This window comes from Rhamphochromis longiceps, linkage group LG4 (assembly GCF_057381845.1).
Source record: "Rhamphochromis longiceps isolate RC_006_pf linkage group LG4, R_longiceps_female_GT1.1, whole genome shotgun sequence".
NCBI lineage: Eukaryota > Metazoa > Chordata > Actinopteri > Cichliformes > Cichlidae > Rhamphochromis > Rhamphochromis longiceps.
Window position 1 is genome coordinate 36,724,370 of NC_140560.1, and position 11,718 is coordinate 36,736,087.

At 43.1% G+C, this 11,718-nt stretch overlaps 1 pseudogene across 1 annotated transcript; it reads left to right on the forward strand.

The window, feature by feature from the left end:
• Positions 1-5,043: 5,043 nt before the first annotated feature.
• On the forward strand, positions 5,044-7,448 carry LOC146672259 (trypsin-like; annotated as a pseudogene). The gene is made up of 6 exons (XR_014911632.1): positions 5,044-5,133; positions 5,518-5,538; positions 5,727-5,889; positions 6,080-6,348; positions 6,950-7,092; positions 7,179-7,448. The product of XR_014911632.1 is annotated as a trypsin-like (transcript).
• Positions 7,449-11,718: the final 4,270 nt, after the last annotated feature.

Here is an 11,718-nt window from a genome sequence, read left to right on the forward strand (position 1 = left end):
GAATTCTGACAGACAGAAATATTATAATTCAGATCAGTACATTTACATATTTTTGTATCTATAAAAAGGAAGCTGACACACGCAAGACTTTATCAAAGGTGTGAGCGTCACAGCAGAGGCCTTTGTGTCAAAGCAGCTGAGGATAAAACAGAAAAACATGAAGCAGATTTTCCTGTTCTGGATTTTATAAAAATATTCTGCAGTCGATCAAAAACGAAAGAAAACCATTAATCAGCACATGAACATCACCTCTGAAGTTACAGCGGTTTTATTACAGACACAGCGTTTTGCATTTTGTATAATTTCAAAAAGTTTAAATTTGTTCAGTATTGAACGGCAGAAATTAGGTTTTTCTTTTCGGAAGTAAGTAAAAGGAAACAAACAGCGTCCGACAGCCTGTAAACAACGGCAGAGAATGTGCAGGAAGTGTGACTTTATCCTGGTGGAAGCAAAACAGCAAAAGTCAGAGTGAATTCATGACGATGTTTGTGTGAAGCGTAGTTTGGATCTTCTTTTGCTGCTGGTTCGGTCAATGTTGTTTGGAGAGAGATCAAACTAACAGCTTCAGAATCAGCGCAAAAAGGGCGTGAACACAAAGCTCGACCCGCCGACAGAGTCAGCGAGCTGTCGGCTTTCAGCCCCGACCGTGTCCGTGCCGTCGCTGAGAAAGTCACAGCTCGCTGATCCTGATGCGTCGGCGGGTCGAGCTTTGTGTTCACGTCTCTGTGCAGAAGCCTGTTCCTGCTCTCAGTTACTGTTTTCATCTTTGGTGGTTGTTGAAGTTTTGTGAGGTTTCACCGGAGATTCTGGCATTTCGGGAAAAATTCATTTAAATTAAAAAATCGATTCAGGATTTTAATGAATCGATTTCACGTTATCCAAGCCAGAATCGATTTTAATCGATAAATCGATTAGAAAAACCCGCCCCTAGTCTTGACCTGTTATTACCATGTGATTGGCTGACTAGATATTTGTATTAGTATATTTGTACAGGTGTACCTAACCAAATGGGTGCTGTTGTCATAAACACTGTTGTCCTGATCTGCTGGAGACTGTAGAGTACAGTACTGTACAAAATGCTGGACAGATGCTGCAGCTGTGTCCCTTTTCATGGCTCCAAAGCAGTGATGTGTCACCACCTCTGCTCAGAGACACCGAGACACGGGGAGCCGTCGGACAAAGAATCGACAAAGGTGCCAGCGGTGGGGACGAAGGTTACCCCACCTCACTAAGTTTATCCAGAACTTACTGAAAATAACTGGAAGAATAACAAAAACAAAGCCGATAGGGTTGAATATTTCCTGATTTGTTGTCTTTATACTGTTGGTTTTTCTTCAGCTGAATAAAACTTCTGTAAGCTTCAGGTGTGTCAAACGCAGAGCCTTTAATAAGGCCGTGCTTCCATGAAATCTCACATCATTTATTCTCACTTGTTTGTCATCTATTAACTCATTTAACCAGCGACATTTTTGTGTCACTGTCAACAACGACTTGACACTTTTGCATGCCTGTAAACTGACTGTACATTACATTTCCCCGATGAGCTATTATTCTCTTACTGGCAGATCCAGTTTGTCGTCACACGGACAGGAGAACAAAGACATGGGGAAATAGCTGCAGAAGTGTTTCTAAAAGTATGACTTATGAGTATCTAAAAATAACTCCAACCTCACAGGACTGTCTCATGTTTTATTGCCATTAAATTTCATGTTGTGCAGTTTTTTGACACTCACCCAGCTGTGAGAATGAAATCAGACCAATGTAAACTGACCTACTTAATGACAAATATATGTTTGCAGGCAGTTCATCTCATGTAAACAATAACGTGGCGCACAGCGTGACGTGAAATAAGGCACATACCTTTGACGCTGCGTGACGAACTCTGTATTCCTCGTCCGCACGTAAATTCAAAAAAGGAGTTTTAAAAAAATCTCAGTTTTCGCTGATTCGAAACGCCGTTTACGTGGACGAAACAGCTGCGTTTTCAAAAATACCCGTGTAGGTGCGGACGTAGCGTAAAAGAGTTAGTAGTTTATCTGCAGGTTACTTGTATTTGCTTAATTGTTTACTAAATGTTTGAGATGTGAAATAAACCGCAATGGAGCAAAATATGGGCGTGTGTGGTTGGGGCATGTGTTTGTGCGTGGGTGTGCGTGCGTGCGCATGGGGGAGGGGGGGCGCGAACATTTTTCTTGTAAAACAAAGGGGGGCCTAGCAAAAAAATTTTGGGAACCACTGATTTAACCAATGATCTACAGGATGGGTCCTTTCCACATCATATGTGGCTCTGATGATGAAACGCAGCCTATTCGCCTCCATTCCCCAGATTTCCATGTGAGTTTCCTCTTTTCAACACTCTCCCAATTCACCAGCGATGCTTCCAGTGCTACGGCTCTGGCATGTCTGGCTGTTTCCTTCTGTCCACGCACCTCCACCCCTACCATTTTTCGACCGTTGGGTACAGACACCTGTTGCCAGAGAGGTGTTACTGTTCCAAGACCAAATCCTCCTGTGCCCTGTTGGATGTGACCCACCACGTCAGGATGGTGAAGAGCAGATTTGGCCTGTAGCACAAATGTGGTTGGGGTCCATTCCCTCCTTGTTGCTAAGGTGGGAGCAGCGTCTATCACTATAGGGTCTCGGAGTCCATGAGTGACATCTCAAGCCTCACTTTTGCACACTACGCCTTCCTGGAAAGCATCATGACCTTCTCCATCACCAGCTGGTTCCACTCCCTCAGCCTTCATACACGAACAGACTGCAGCTCTAAAATCATTGGCCTGTCAGAACTCTGGCTCAGGTTTTCAGCCAACAGGCCCTTAGACAGGCAGCCAAAATCATCAACGACCCCTCTCACATTCTTCACCTCACATTTTAATGGCTCCCCTCTGGGCGACGCCTCCGCTGCATTTCCTGCAGGACTGAGAGGAGGAGGAGCGCCACCTTAGTCCCCAAAGCAGCTCTGCTTTTTAACTCCAGCAGATAAGAACATTTCCCCCACCAGAAACACAAACTTCTCTACACTCTTTTATACTACTGACACTTTATTTACTTTTACTTACTTAAAGTTATTTATTCATCTTTCAGTCACTTCAATTTTGAACTGTATAATTTTAAAACTGTACGTACTGCATATTCTGTGTATTCTGTTCTTATTGTTGTTATCTTCAACACTATGCTGCTCTGTTGTATGTTATTTGCCCTTTGGGGATAGACAAAGTCTTTCTGATTCTGATTAAACTCCTCTGCCAGGCTAGGGATAGGCAATGACAGCATCCCGTTGTTGTAGAGTCCAACGCTGCTGAGGCATTTGGGAAGTCAAAGCCACTTCCTCCCGTATATATAATATATAGTATAGTATATATAGTCGCTGCCTCCCCTTGTCCTTTATCAGTGGACAGGGGGAGGCAGTTGTCAGTACAACATCATGAGGGACACTTGATGACCTCCCCTCTTTGTTCAGTCCAGTTGGTGCAGTGAGTCCACATTTTACCCACTTATGAAGTGCTCACTTCAACCACTGATTTAATTTAAAGTAGTAACAGTTACCCTCTCATGCTACCTGCAGTGTCAAAGACACTAACAAAAACTAAAACCAGGGAAGTCTCAGTGAGAACAGTGAGAGGGCGGTAGTCTGCTGAACCACTGCCTCTTTGGGGTTGACTTGTTATTGCCTCTTTTTGTAACTCTCGTTTACATCAGAAGGGAAAGAAATACTTCTGACATGACAGATGTTTGTGATGTGCTCAGTGGAAACGTCAGTGTTTTGTGGTTCTACTGGTTCTGAAACACTTCCTGTTCATTTGTTCATTCAGCGAAACCTGATGTAGTTTGACCAGTTTTTTCCCGAGTGGACAGCCCCCACTGTGCCAGTCCCACTGTCATTGCAGATTAATGAATGATGGAGATGTATTGTTTTCGTTCACAGAGCAGATGTGTGGTGTATCTCTCCTTCATGATCTCTCTGTGAAGCTGCTTCTTTGAATAAAACTTCCTGTTTCACAGATTTACAGGAATGTAGTTCTGTCACAGTTCTGTGCTCGATGTTCGTGCTGATCTAACGAGTGAACAAACGCTCATCAGACTGAAGAACTGACTCGTTTTCATCTAGTTGAGGAAATAGTAAAACATCATCATGTAATTACACCACATTAAAGAGAAGCAGTTTTTATTTTGCGGAAAGTCATCATGAAAATGCAATAATGACGTTAATGTTTAAAAACTGTACAGTGATGAGCAAAAGTTTTGAGCCTCATTTCTTTCTGTTTTTCTAGTAAAATGTGAACCATGTGCAGCGATTTATTGATGGGTCAAACAGAGTTTGTACGACTCTAACGAGCTCGTTTGGTGTGAGCGCCTTTATTCTCAGCACAGTCTGAGCTTTCTCTACTTTCTTCTTCATCTTGAAGGACATTCAGGTCTCTTCTTTGGATGTTTCTTCTTTTTGTTCTGGTCTCTGTCAGGATGATCCCACACTGCTTCAGTGATGTTGAGCTTCTGGCTCTGGGGAGGCCCATCCATGCCTGATAGTGCTCTACTGTGTTGTTTCAATCCAGGTATGTTTCCACTGCACTGGCAGTGTGTTTGTGAAACCCTCCAGTTTAGATCATCACTCTTTCGCGCCTGTTGTCACAGATTCAAACATCTCTAAATGTTTCCAACAAAAAAACAAAACCACTTTTTAAATATCTCAATGATCGTCAGCAACAGGATTTATTTATGTAGTTTTTGGTCGAGTTAATGCATTTCACTTCAATACAAACGCTGCTGCTCAGCTTGCCCCTTCTTACACCTGTACACATCAGTCAATACTGTGAAACCTTTAAATAACTTTTATTTGACACAGCAGGGCAGACTTTTGTTTCCTGGTGTTAAATTAATGAGTAATCTGAGAAAAATGATTAAAAAGTTCCTGTTTAATTTGATGATTGTAATGTGAAGCAGGTCTGGTAACCTGCAGTGAGGTGTTGGGCGTGTCGTCAGACAGGTGTTTGAGAAAGGTGTGTTTTACTGCAAACCGAAAGGGAGAGAGAGGAAGGTTATTTAAGCCTCAGCAGGTCTGCAGGTATTTTACAGCGATGGCTTTCTACAAAGTGATGTGTTTGGCTGCTGGGCTGATGCTCCTGACCCAAGGTAAGAGCTCTCTGCACACACCTGCAGCAGGTACGACTCAGAGGGCGAAAACACTCAGGAGCACAGCGCTTCACTTTAAAGTGACACTGCAGGAAAATAACCTTTACATTAAAGAAATCGTTTCTTTAATACGAATTTGATGTGTTCAGTTAAAATTCACAATGATCAGTAAACATAACTTTAATATATATTTTGAAGAAGAAGTTTTTACGACAGACCAACAACACAGGACGTAGTGTTTGGAACCTCAAAATTTCTTATCTCACATTTTTTCAAATGGGTTACATTAACTGTAACTTCACACAGTAATTACAGACAGTGAACTAATCACAGACAGATAAATGGAGATCTTTTGTTTTAAAATGGTTTGTTTCTGTGTTTCAGAGTCTGAGTCACAGCTGGGTGGTAAGAAAAAGCTTCTTTGTGTAATGATTTAGTTTTATGTTTAATAAATCTTTAGTTTCATATGAATATTAGTTTGTGAGTGAACTGTAGACTCCAGGATCACTGTGTCCTCACTCAGCAGTTTGTAGTGCTGAGAGTTTACAGCTCCTACAGTAATGCTCACTCTGTGTTTTAATGTCGGTCTTCAGTTTGTGGTCAGCCAAAGCTCAACACCAGGATTGTAGGAGGACAGGTGGCCCGCGCTGGCAGCTGGCCCTGGCAGGTCAGTCTGCAAACATCTGGGTCCCACTTCTGTGGAGGATCCCTCATTAACAGTCAGTGGGTGCTGACTGCTGCTCACTGCTTTGAAACGTGAGTGATGAGGCTGAAGCTGCACTCTAAACATGATTTAAAGACGCTGTGAAAGGTGCTAATCTGGGGGCTCAGGGGGGGTAACAGGATAAATATTTAACAGGGCAGGAAGTCAAACTTTATATATGTTTTCTCGTCTATAACAATTGTAACAACTGTGTACTGTTCGTGTCGCTCCTGATGATCTCAGCAGTACTCCAACCGGTCTGACTGTGAATCTGGGACGTCAGAGTCTACAGGGATCTAACCCCAATGCAGTATCTCGAACTGTAACAAAGATCATCAAACATCCAAACTACAACTCTCAAACTTTCAACAATGACGTCTGCCTCCTGAGGCTCTCCTCACCGGTGACTTTCAACAACTACATTTCTCCCGTCTGCCTGGCAGCTTCAAACAGCATCTTCTACAGCGGTGTTAACAGCTGGGTCACCGGCTGGGGAAGTACTAGAGAAGGAGGTGGGTCATAAAGACACCTGATCGTTTTTAGAGAAATGATGACAATAATACAGGGAACAAGTTTGCTATCTCAGAAATATTTAGAGCAATAAGATGTTTCCATGAGGTTAAATCTGTGCAGAGTTCAAAACCAGAAAGAATAATTATGTGAATTAAACAGTCTGGAAGTGCTGGACCTGCAGCAAACATGCTGTCTGCACGATGATGTCAGGTCAAAATGATCCTTGGTTAAAAGAAAGTATACTTTCTGTGTATCTGACACTGCCCCCAGGTGGTGTTAGACAGTTACTACATGATGACGACCATCTACTGTCTGTGTGTCAAGTTTATTTCTGTATCACGTTTAAAAACAGCAGCTGTTGTGCTTCATCTAAAATACTCAAATAACATAAAACAGGACAAGATGACAGAGCGGCATCAAAGTCATGTGACTGTGTTCTGCAGAGAGCTCCAACCCCAGCGGACAAACATGTTTCCCCATCTTTGTTTGCACACATGACTACACTTTGTTTTTAAGTTTGGTGGAGCCGCCCTTTTGTTTGAAGGTTAATCAGTCACATGTTATTTATTACAAACTGATATATTTATTTTACCCCTTCAGCAGGCACTCTTTCACAAAACCTGATGGAGGTGGAGGTTCCTGTTGTGGGAAACAGGAAGTGTAACTGTAACTATGGAGTGGGATCAATCACTGGCAACATGATCTGTGCCGGGTTAAGTGCAGGAGGAAAGGACTCCTGTCAGGTGATTGTTGTTACCTGTGTTTGGCACATTTTCACCTTCTACAGTTTCTTCTCCTCAGCTAACAGTAAATGTTTCTGCTCTCAAAGGGGGATTCAGGAGGTCCAATGGTGATCAAGCAGAGCGGTCGCTGGATTCAGGCGGGAGTCGTCAGTTTTGGAATAGGTTGCGCCAGGCCGAATCTTCCAGGAGTCTACACCAGAGTATCCCAGTACCAGACCTGGATCAGGACCCAGATCTCCTCCAACCGGCCGGGCTTCATGACGTTCACGTCCACTGGGACCAACAGTGACCTCAGTGTCACCTGCTGAGGACTGCCTCCCAGGGACGGTCCTAGCCTGCTTGGTGCCCCAGGCTAACCTCCCCACACGCACACACAAAACGTGTCAGGTTTTGTATTGTTGATTATCATTTGTGCTTAGAAATATCTACTTATATATTCTTAGAGTTTTATAATTAGTTGTAGATTGGTAGAGGTTTGATCCTTAATAGTCTGCAAACTTTGTGTGTATTCCAGAGCACTCTGGGAGCGTGGGAGAGCTCGTACCTTCTCTTATTGTTTTATGGTAGGATAAACGTATCTATGTCTGTTTTAGGTTAAGTGCCTTTTGTTTAGATGAACTGCTGGACTTCCAGACCAGCAGGTTTAGGGAAGTCGTTCATGGGGTCTCACACACACACACACACACACACACACACACACACACACACACACACACACACACACACACAGGCAAGGTACTCTTTGTTTGTATGTAGACGTCATATGTTAATGCACCTATGTATATTCATGTAACCTCAATAAAAGAGCAGTGTTACGGGGGAGCGGACGAGAGCGACTGGGGTCAAGCGAAGGAACGGCGCCTGTCCGGTTCTCTCCCGTGCACGAGAAACATGAAGAACTTTGCCTACTCGTGTCTTGCTTTGCTGTGTAATTACATTGTCTTCAACGTTCCAGCGAATAGGTTTAAGCTACTAACCTATCAAAACGTATTAAGGATTGTACATTAACATAAAACTGTTGTCGAAGAGGGAGAGAGAGTATGCATAGTATGCAAACAGCTACCAAACAGCCATCATAATTCGTCATACAATGAGAACAGGACAAATCAACAATTGACACTGACTAATTAATATTAAAATCTGTAACATAATGTATTGTTTGGAGTTTAGTCTGTTACTGTTACTATTTTTACCATTTGTTGGAGCAACTGGAACTGTCGCGGTTCGAATTTTTGAGGAAGAGACATACGACTGAAAGTCCATAGTGGGTCAACACAAATGATTTTATTAAAACACATATGTGGTGAAGAAGCAACACATCTCTACTTATTTTGTTTTGAACTCTACTGACTTCAAACCCCAAAAATGAAATTTGACACAAAAACCTTCTTCACTCCAAATCATGTTTTCTTTTTGTGTCCAGCCGGGGAAGAAGGTCACCTCTACTATCACTGCTTCCCCAGTCGGAGACAATTTCTCACTCACACTTACGCACTTTTATTTTCTTTGCTCTCATCACTTTCTTTCTCTCTCTCTCTTTTTTTTTTTTTACACGCATATATTAACCTGTTAGTTCACTCTTCCAACCTCATTTTCCTTTCACCCCAACAGCTCTCATGCAGTCAGCAATCAAATCCTCCATTCATCCCTGAGTACCTGATCACCTTAAATGTCACCGTTAAGTTTATTTATTTATCATTACCTGAATACTAAACCACTGTTTTAGTTTTATTTATTTATTTTCAGTTCACTATCACCTCTTTGATCACTAGGATTTCTAACCATTATAATTTCACAGAAAATCAACGGACCTACTTCTCCTTCCTCTTTTGTCATGCAGGAACTCACACAGCCTGAGCACTCAGCCCCCACCTTTTCTTTCTCTCACAGACACAGAGCTCTCATGCACTTCACAAATTCTCAAACTGCGCCACGGACTCAATACTGCAGTTTCTCTGCTTTTTAAAAATATAAAACCAAACACAACCCCCCAACTGACTTCACTATTTACAACAACTCGCGACACGGCCTTCTGCCGCGATTTCTACACACCACAAACACACTTTTATTCAATCCTCACACACTCAGCTTCTGTATTAAATCATTTTCACAGCACACGCAGTTATAACCAATATTAGCAATTTACACAGGCGATTCACACTTTATTTATATACTCAGGCCTGTAACAACATGACAAAAGACACCAGATGCCAAGACAAGTTATTCAACAGTTCCTTATCACTTCAACATTTAAACACATAACATCTTAACATAAACACCCCAAAGTGACCACGGACACAAACCAGAAGCTCTACTGAGTGAACATTTAATTTTATCTTAATTTCCAATTCAGCACCTTTGGACATCAATCAACAGGTGGTGCTTACCTCCTATTTCGGGCCCATCACTCAGTCGACCTCCTGGCTGTCTGTCTGTTTGACACCACTACACCTCAGCCAAACCCCATTAGTCCCTCCTCAAACCGGTTTCGGCACCAGAACTGTCGCGGTTCGAATTTTTGAGGAAGAGACATATGACTGAAAGTCCATAGTGGGTCAACACAAATGATTTTATTAAAACACATATATGTGGTGAAGATGGGCTCTGCAAAACATCAGGCTCCATCTCCCGCCTGACAGTAGGTGGGTGTGATATTTATACTTATGATGACCAGTAACTCCAGCAAGGACATATTCTAAAAAGGAACCGCTACTTCCTCTGTTCCTCCAGATGCTTCCTGTTATTACACTTTTCCAGACTTAGACAACATTTGCAATCAGTTTACCCAGACAGGCTATGTGTCTGTGTTGTTAACCTCAGTACATGAACCCCCTCTACGTCATCTGTTACCAGGCAAACTTCAATGCAGGAGGCTGCTGAATGCACACAGGCAATATGTAGCAAATTATACTGTAAACATGTAGGCAACCTTTCAATAGCTGAACTTTGCTCCATTGATCGGCCAGACATCGCGCTGCCCGTAGCTTCAACCCTTTAATTATGCAATATGTGTATAACATGATTACAGTTGCACCTGCAATGAAAGATTATTATATGCTTATGCTAACACCTGAAATACAGAATTTAATATAACCTCACCAGTTTCAATAAATGTGTCAATGACATGACAATAATGATAAATCATAAATGATGCAACAGTAATAATAAGGATCATGAATAGTAACATAGATTATGAATGTAAAATAATATTTCATCTCGACATAACCCACATAATTTCCTCAGGGATTAATAAAGTATTCTGATTCTGATTGTTTCAGGATGACCTGCCATTATCCAATCACACATCTGCTTACCTGCATCTGTTGCTCGTTTCTCCTCCTTTTCTTTTCTCATTTTTTTTTTTTTTGTTTGTGTCCCGTTTGGATCTTTAGCCGTCAGAATTGTTGTCTTAAGGCCAAGAAAGATGCCAAGTGGATTTATTTTACCAAGTGGATCATCATGGCCTTGCCATATTGGTCCATTTGATTGACCTTTATTATAATTATGAATTTATTTTATTTTCAGTTGCTACAAATGGGACAGACATGACTGTGGGATAGGACAGGGAGAGAGAATGAAAGAAAGAGAGGGAGAGAAAACCAAAGGGGAGAAGAGACGGTGAGAAGGGGGGGAAGAAAGAAAAAAAAACAAAAAACAAACAAACACCTGGGTCACCTGTATGGAGAAAAAAACAGAAGAGAAAGCAAACAACAAAGAGCAACATAATAAAAAAAACAGCACCATCACAATAAACTAGCTAGCAGTAGATATCAGTAGATACTAAATAATAAACGATATTGTGCAGCACGCAAGATAGACAGCGCACAATGTGCTTTGAGGCAGCAGCCAAGAAAGCTGTAGTCCGCGTCTGTGAACACCCGTGTGTACACTTGTGTGCATACCTGTGTGGATCAGCATGCTTGCATTCCAAAGGTTTCTCCATGTAATGATCTGCTAGAGGGTGTGGGGGGGCCACAGCCCCGTCCTCCAGGGCATGAAGCAGGTATGGAGGAGATCAAAACTCCAGACATCCAGAGGCCCCCAGAACACAAGAGACCATGGAAGACCAACAGAGGGGCAGCCGCACCACTGTCCCAGAAAGAGCTGAGGAGAGTCCCAGATGAGGGCTCACTCAGCAGCCACGGAGCAGAAGCCAGGGGGAGTTGCAGTGACGCGCCTGTGAGCTCCGCCGGCAGCCAGCCGTGCCTGAGTGACCGAGCCCCAGGCCGGGGGCACCCCACCTCCGGAGTGGCCCGAGCGAGCCCCAGGCTCCAGGCCCCGATAAGCGGCCGCCAAGGAGTGAGCCGGTGTGTACCTGGACGCCCACCCCCAGACACAAAGAACCACCAACGCACCGACACCTGAGGGAGTCCGCCACCGGCAGGGGAAGTGGTGGTAGGGGGAGATAGGCCTCCAAACCTTGGAGGGCCTGAGATGTCCCCAGAGAGGTGGCGTCTGATACCCAACCTGACATATAGACACAGACATACAGGCACACACAGACACAAACATCCATTCCCACCCTCATGCTCTCATATGCACTTACTCCACACTCAACCAACGTGGAAACAGACATAAAGAGACGCTGTACACACAATCACACTCCCCAAGCGTACTCTACGAACC